This window comes from Esox lucius, chromosome 1 (genome assembly GCF_011004845.1).
Source record: "Esox lucius isolate fEsoLuc1 chromosome 1, fEsoLuc1.pri, whole genome shotgun sequence".
NCBI classification, from domain to species: Eukaryota; Metazoa; Chordata; class Actinopteri; order Esociformes; family Esocidae; genus Esox; species Esox lucius.
Window position 1 is genome coordinate 20550740 of NC_047569.1, and position 8436 is coordinate 20559175.

At 39.7% G+C, this 8436-nt stretch overlaps 2 non-coding genes across 2 annotated transcripts; one reads left to right on the forward strand and one right to left on the reverse strand.

The window, feature by feature from the left end:
• The first annotated feature begins 5383 nt into the window (after window positions 1-5383).
• Window positions 5384-5455, forward strand: trnap-agg. Its single transcript has one exon. It is a non-coding gene; the product is annotated as a tRNA-Pro (tRNA).
• Window positions 5456-5763: 308 nt separating this feature from the next.
• Window positions 5764-5835, reverse strand: trnap-cgg. The gene has a single exon. It is a non-coding gene; the product is annotated as a tRNA-Pro (tRNA).
• Between the last annotated feature and the right edge of the window lie 2601 nt (window positions 5836-8436).

Genomic DNA, 8436 nt, shown 5'->3' on the forward strand with positions numbered 1-8436 from the left:
AGGACTGGAAGCATGTCAATCAAAGAGTAGAGGAGTATGAAAGGAGTAACATAGGGTTTGTGCTGAAGCATACTTTGTAAGCAGATATAGCCAGCCTGCTGCATGGTCCCCAAATAATGGCCCACAGAGACCAAGTACGGAAGTGACGGCAGGTGTTGGAACGTGTAGTGGATGTAGTAAAGTTCACTGGCAAGAGAAGACTTATCTACAGAAGGGCACAATCTGAAGCAGCTTACACTCTGGAGGACAATAGCATTGATCATGGCAACTTTTTAGAGCTAACCATTCTTCTTGGGAAATATGATTTGTGTATGAAGAAACATCTCACTCCGTGCATAAAAAAGTGTAAAGCATCTATTGGCCAATATTTTGTTCAGGAATCTTGATTTTCTTTTTTGGAGAACAGTAACTGCATCAAACATGCAAGGCCAATACAGAGGTTTCTCCACACTCCTGTCTTCTAAGGCACCAAACCAAGTGCATGTGTGGTGTTATGTACATGTGCTAAACTTAGCTCTGGCTAACACAACCAGAGGAAGTGGCCATTTCCAGTGGGTCCCTATTCTTGTTAATGAATTGCTTTCTTCTTTCGTGAGTCATATCACAGGATGAATGTATGGGACCATGGAAGCCAGAACAGTCAACACAAGCTCCGCCTCTATTGGAGAAACAAGGTGGTGGGCCAAGGATGTTGCCTTGAAGAGGATCTTTGGGTCCAGAGAAAAGACAGAACAGTCTACACAGATGTCCTCAGCACACCGGAAGGTCAGGAAAAGTTGAAAACAGCATTGTGTGTCAAGTAGGGCTGTAACGGTACACATATATATACCGTACTGTACAGGGCGTTTGGTTCGGCATGTGTTGTGAATGAGTATAGCCAAGTTTTATCCACACATGTTACTTTTTTGTGTGTGGAACTAACATTCTAAACTCAGAGGTTCCCTCAGGAGACAGATCTTGGAGCTGTAACTTAGAAACTATAGCCTAGCACATGTAATGCAACCTTGTAAATAAATATGGCAAACACAAACCACAAGCCAGAGCTTGAGGACCCTCCTGTATCATTCAAGTCTCCCGTTTGGGAAAACTACGGCTCTCCAGTTAAAAATGCACGTAGGATTTGTTCAGGAAAAAAACTAATGCTGATAGGTCCCCTATAAACATGTTGTGTTTGCTAATGAGGCCCTTTAAAAGTTGTTTAGCAACACAGACATTTCAGTGCCAGTGAATTGTCATTTTTGGAGCCCGCCACTACTTTCCATCTAATTCTGTTCCAGCAATAATTATGCCATATGCAGTGAAGTTCACTTACTGTAAGAAAATATAATCATAGCTAGAGGATGACAGGATGACAAACTGGCAATTCCTCTCTTGTCTACTACAGTATACATGACAAAAACTGCAAAGAAATTAAAGAAGACAAACTAGCTCTCTATAGCTAGCAACCAGGAACCCTAAGCTAACGTTAGCAAGGCTAACAGTAACTTCGAAATCTGAGTTAGCACTTCTTTTGCAACAGGTAATTCTACTTTTCGTATTATTATACTTCATTCTCAATCGGGGATTAGTGAGGAACCGCTTTCTGTCTGGTGAGTATTTGCAAAATGCTGTAACTGTTTTTACACTGAAATAATCATACCTAGTGCAGCTTTAACTACAGTGGCAATGGGCAAAGTTCATAACTTCATAATAAATTAAAAGAAATGTCATTTTTTGCATGTATTTGACTGCCCAGCTTTTCCTTAGGGGTTTTTAAGTCACAATATCACCCTCAAAATACGTGCAGACACAGGAAATAGACATATTATCTGCTCATCAAATGGTTCTGACCACTCAAGATACTCTAAAGAACATGACAAGAGATTTTGAGTCAGTTTAGATAGCTGCTGATACTCTTGTTCAGTGGGCAAATGCAAAATTCATGTCTCAAGAGGACTATTTGCTTGAATTGGAGGACAAACTTCCAGAGAAAAGGAAAAGAAAAAAGAAGATGATGGACAGTGAAATGACGAGTGATGAGAGCTTTACAGATGCAAACCGTGTCTATGAATGAAAGTCCATAACCAGATCATGGACACAGTCACAGAGAGCATCCATAGATGCTTTTTAACCCATGGTTCCCTCTATGCCGACATGGCTCTCCTTGATCCTAGAAGCTTTCTTGAAGTTTCTTCATCAGGTTTGCCTGATTCTGCAAAAGCCCTGTGAGGTTTGGCCAACAGGGAAACTCTTGCTCATTTGCAATGTGAGTTCAAGTGCCTGGCAGCCCAGTGGCCATGGCTTAAACAATCGGTACTTGAAGAGTACAGAGTCAGGACAGTAGGGGATGACTCGGATGGGGGCGGAAGAAGAGACATAAATGCAAAACAACTTCTGCAAGTCCTGCAGGCTTTCAAAACATTGATATATACACATCCCTGTTTAAACCCTTGTGTTTTTTGACTTCCTTCCATCAAGGATAGGCAGCTGCTCCGATATTAAGCAGTGTTTTCCCACAACATCTGGTTTGCTGGTTTGCTTTCTTCTGATCTAAACCCTATTTTCTTCCATAATTATTAAATTGTTTAGCTAGCGTAACATGCTTCATGTATAAAACAAGTTTGAACCTCTCACTGCATCCTTGTATATTTAGCTTCAGCTCTTTGTTTTGAATTGATAAGACAAACGCATCACTTTCAAGAAGAACAAGAAACCCACTTGCACCACAAACTATGACTTTTAAAAGCTGTGATATAAATTCTCGGACTACAAAATACATTTCTTGATATTCTTCCAGGCTCACTCATCGATAACGGAGGAAACAATCTAATTGAGGTTCTAAACTCAACACTGCGAATGACTTTAGACATGGTTGCACCCCTAAAAACAAAAGAAATATGCAACAAGAAACTTGGTGCCTGGTACACAGACAACACTAGAGCACTCCAGCAAGCCTCCAGAAAATTGGAGCAAAAGTGGCGCTTCACCAAGTTGAAACTATTTCAATCAATCAATCAAATGTATTTATAAACCCCTTTTTTACATCAGCAGTTTTACAAAACACCTGTCCTCAAACCCCAAGGAGCAAACAACAGTAGTGTTGAATTTACACTAGCCTGGAAGACAGTACGTTACAATACCGAAAAGCACTCACATCAGCTTGATCAGCTTATTTCTCCAACCTATTTGAGGTGAACAAAAAAAAATCTCAAATGTCTCTTTGATACAGTTGAAAAGTTAATAAAAAAGCAATGCTCAACAAGTAAAGTGGGTCTTCACTTCAGCAATAATGAATACATAAACTTTTTTGATGAAAAGATAATCACAATTATAAAACAAATAACTGACTCCTCCTTAAATAGGTATAGACCTCAAAATCTCAGTTGTCCTGAGAATACCCAGAACTTCTCTGACCTGATGTCAATGGGGACATTTGAATTTTCTGGCCCTATATCGCTCGACACGTTCACTAAATTAGTGATGAGTTCTAAACCTACAAATTGTCAACTAGAGCCGATTCCAACACAACTACTTAAGGAGCCAATATTGAACGTAATTAATTGCTACCTATTTTCTGGATGTGTACCAAACTCACTAAAAATAGTGGAAATAAAGCACCCTCTGAAAAAAACTAATCTGGATCCAGATATATTAAACAATTATAGGCCAATATCAAACCTCCCGTTCCTCTCATACATCTTAGAAAAATGTGTTTCCCAACAACTGAATGCCTTCCTGAAGAAATATAAAATATATGAAATACTCCAGTCCAGTTTCAGACTCCATCATAGCACTGACACTGCACTCAAGAAGGTAACAAATGACCTTCTAATGGCCTCAGACAAAGGTTTGGCATCCGTTCTGTTGCTTCTTGATCTTAGTGCTGCCTTTGACACTATTGATCACCCCCTTCTCTTAGAGAGACTGGAAACCCATATTGGGCTACGTGGACACGTTCTAGCATGGTTTAAATCTTATTTATCTGAAATTTATCAAATCATTTTTTATTTGTGGATGGTACGTCCTTTGACAAATCAAAGGTACGTTTGGTGTTCTTCAAGGCTCGGTTTTGAACCCATTATTGTTTTCACTACATATGCTGACTCTGGGAGATGTCATCCGGAATCACAATGTCAATGTTCATTGTTATGCTGATATCACACAGCTGTATATTTGATGAAACATGGAGAAGCCCCAAAATTTGCTACTTTGGAAGAATTTGTTTCAGATATTAGGAAGTGTATGACGGATAACTTCTTGCTTTTAAACTCAAGGAAAACAGCAATCCTTGTTTTAGCACTTTCTGTCAGTACCAGCATTACTTTTTCAGCAATTTCAGTTACATTAACTCGTCTGTTGGATTGGACCACACAGGCCAGCCTTCGCTTCCCATGTGCATCAATGAGCCTTGGCCGTCCATTACCCTTTCGCCGGTTCACCGCTTTTCCTTCCTTGGACCACTTTTGATAGGTACTGTCCACTGCAGATCGGGAACACCCCACAAGGACTGCAGTTTTGAAGATGCTCTGACCCAGTCATCTAGCCATCACAATTTTGCCCTTGTCACTTAGATCCTTATGCTTGTCATTTTTTCCTTCTTCTAAATCATAAATTTTAAGGACAGATTGTTCACTTGCTCCCAAATATATCCCACCCACTGACAGGTGCCACGATAACAAGATTATCAGTGTTTAAACTGCTGCTATGTACAGTGTTATGTATGTTTTTGCTTTAGCTTCTTGCTATATTTTTGCAGTGTATACATTTTCTTCTTCAATTCCCACTATGTAGTTGTAGTGTGCTATGCCACCATTCCCAAGCTTATTACACTCATATGTATCTGTAAAATTCTATAATTCTAACAATTGCTGCTATTTTACACTGTTATGTATATTACTGCCATACGTGCCATATATAAATGTTCAATAACAATACCCAGATTGCTGCTAGTTTACAATACATTTGTTGCTTTATTTCATTTTTTTTGTTTGGCTGTATTTTTGCTTATATATTCTTCTTAATTCTTACTATGTAGTTGTTGTGTGCCATGTCAGAATAATTTCATTGCGCAGGATGGCGTTGTGTTGTTCGGTGCATTTGACAAATAAACCTTGAAACTTGATATATCATAGTTTTGAAGTCTTCTCTATTATTCTACATAGTAAAAATAAAGAAATTACCTTGATCGTGAAAAACAAATACAAAAAACTTTACAACATCCGGGTTTGACTGTTGGGTTTTTGTTACCAATGGACAATACTATTTAAACACCAAACTATATTGTCGTAATTTTAAGCAAATTGCATTCATTTTCTGAAGCTTTCTCTACTCTCCATTTCGTGACTAAAAACCTCATATCCTATGACCGGTTACTAATACATGAAATTGTACCTTCTGTTTGACCGGCTCGTTGGTCTAGGGGTATGATTCTCGCTTAGGGTGCGAGAGGTCCCGGGTTCAAATCCCGGACGAGCCCGCGTTTTGTTTGTTCGAGATTTATATGCATGAATGATACAGGAAGAACTTAGTGAAGTCACTCTGCGAAACAGTAGCAGTAGGTTATTAAATACTCCATGTTATTGTGGTGATTACTTTAGCACGTTTAACACATGCACTTTTCTCTTAACTCAACCTGGACAATATTGCCTCAAACTGTCAAACTGAGTAGTTTGTTGGGTCCTATTGAGGACAAATGTATTAACTGTATATAGCTCTGTATATAGCGAACTATATTCGATAATTCACATTGGTTTCAATCTATGGTTTCAATATGGAAAAAAACATGGGCTCGTCCGGGATTTGAACCCGGGACCTCTCGCACCCGAAGCGAGAATCATACCCCTAGACCAACGAGCCACGGCATAAAATATGCTGATGTGATTAGTTATAAAGGAACGGTATAAACAATTTGAACGTAAAGATATTTTTTAAATGACGTGAAAAGACTAAATAGCATCGTTATAATAATTAGCTGATCTACAACCGTTAACAGAAATGTACAGCCAAATTACAAAAATAAAACGTTTTCTGATTCAGGTTAAATGTTTCCTGGATGGCTGTCTCCAAATCGTAACTTGCTAGCTGATGTGGGTGGGACCTCGGAGATAAAAGGGTAAGACAGTCTTGACGGACCAGATCTGCAAACTAGTCCTCTTCTGTTGGGTTCCAAGACTGAGTGTTTGAAAAAGATGTGTGACTTTGAGTTACAGCAGAATGTTCAATGGACACATCCCGTGCCCTGTAAAGGCAGAAGTCTTTGTTTCCATGTCATCGCACCAGGAGCCTGCCATAATGCAAAACGGTGGCTGAATCTCCTTGACTGCTGCTGGCAATGTTTTAAGGTTGATCTCTTTGGTAAATTTTCATTTGAGGTAATTTTATTACACACACTGTATAGCAGAACCACAATCACCCAAAGCCTTCAACCTTGTTTAGGAAAATCTTCTCCAGGTAGTTAAAATGTTAAAGTGCATACATTGTAAAATAATACAGGTACATAAAATCAATGCATTGATATCCCAAAAATAAACAAATAAGTAGCACAATGTTTTAGTATTGTAGTATATACAGTGGGGAGAACAAGTATTTGATACACTGCCGATTTTGAAGGTTTTCCCACTTACAAAGCATGTAGAAGTCTGTCATTTTTATCGTAGGTACTCTTCAACTGTGAGTGACGGAATCTAAAAGAAAAATCCAGAAAATCACATTGTATGATTTTTAAGTTATTAATTTGCATTTTATTGCATGACATAAGTATTTAAAAGCAGAACTTAGTATTGGGTACAGAAACCTTTGTTTGCAATTACAGAGATCATATGTTTCCTGTAGTTCTTGACCAGGTTTGCACACACTGCAGCAAGGATTTTGACCCACTCTTCCATACAGACCTTCTCCAGATCCTTCAGGTTTCGGGGCTGTCGCTGGGCAATTCGGACTTTCAGCTCCCTCCGAATATTTTCTATTGGGTTCAGGTCTGGAGACTGGCTAGGCCACTCCAGGACCTTGAGATGCTTCTTACGGAGCCACTCCTTAGTTGCCTTGGCTGTGTGTTTCAGGTCGTTGTCATGCTGGAAGACCCATCCACGATCCATCTTCAATGCTCTTACTGAGGGAAGGAGGTTGTTGGCCAAGATCTTGCGATACATGGCCCCATCCATCCTCCCCTCAATACGGAGCAGTCGTCCTGTCCCCTTTGCAAAAAAGCATCCTCAAAGAATGATGATTCCACTTCCATGCTTCATAGTTGGGATGGTGTTCTTGGGGTTGTACTCATCCTTCTTCTTCCTCCAAACACAGCGGTTGGAGTTTAGACCAAAAAGCTTTATTTTTGTCTCATCAGACCACATGAACTTCTACCATTCCTCCTCTGGATCATCCAGATGGTCACTGGCAAACTTCAGATGGGCCTGGACATGCGCTGGCTTGAGCAGGGGGACCTTTCGTACGCTGAAGGATTTTAATCCATGACGGTGTAGTGTGTTACTAATGATTTTCTTTGAGACTGTGGTCCCAGCTCTCTTCAGGTCATTGACCAGGTCCTGCCGTGTTGTTCTGGGCTGATCCCTCACCTTCCTCAGGATCATTGATGCCCCACAAGGTGAGATCATGCATGGAGCCCCAGACCGAGGGAGATTGACCATCATCTTGAACTTCTTCCATTTTCTAATAATTGCACCAACAGTTGTTGCCTTCTCCATTATATGTGAGTACAGTTACTAAGTATAATGGAAATAAAAGGTCAGAAGTAAAACCTGATTTTATTTTATTGTGACTATTTTTTTGTTTTTGAACAAGGATGTGTTTTTTTGTGTTTCTTTTGTAGTTGCTGGAAAGGTGTATCATGTGTTGAGGAAAGTGAAATCAGAGTGGCCAGAATCAGTTTTGTGCTATTTGCATGTGTTTCCAAGAAATAGAGGGAAAGAGCTGTGGACCTCTTTGAATTGTTTATAAATGAGGTGGAAATAGGATTTTACAAGTCATGCTCAGTTTAAAGGGTTTATTTTGGGTGTTCCGAGGGATATATGTCATGCACAGCAGTTAGCCAGAATGATTGAGAGAAAGGGTAAACATTGATCAATTATAATGACATTTTAAACTCTGAAGCTGTTGCTGTGCTACAATTGTTACAAATATTTTGCCATTTGTATGTAGACGGATTAGGCTATATATGTTGATAGTGAAGCACTGGATGACTTACAATGTTCTAACTGCGATAGCCGTCCCACTTCTGAATCCCCAGAGAGCCCAACCAAGGTGAAGGTATTTGAAGTGTCAAGGATCTGGGCAGAAAAAAAAAATCACCTACAGAAAGGTTTGGGGAAATGTGGATGAATAACATGCAGCAAAATAAACTATAGGGAATGCACAAATCATAGTTGCCGTCGAAAAGGTTGTCCAACAGTTGAGGGGCAGAAGTTGAGGGGCAGACTTGATAGTGGTCAAGAAGCCTGCGGC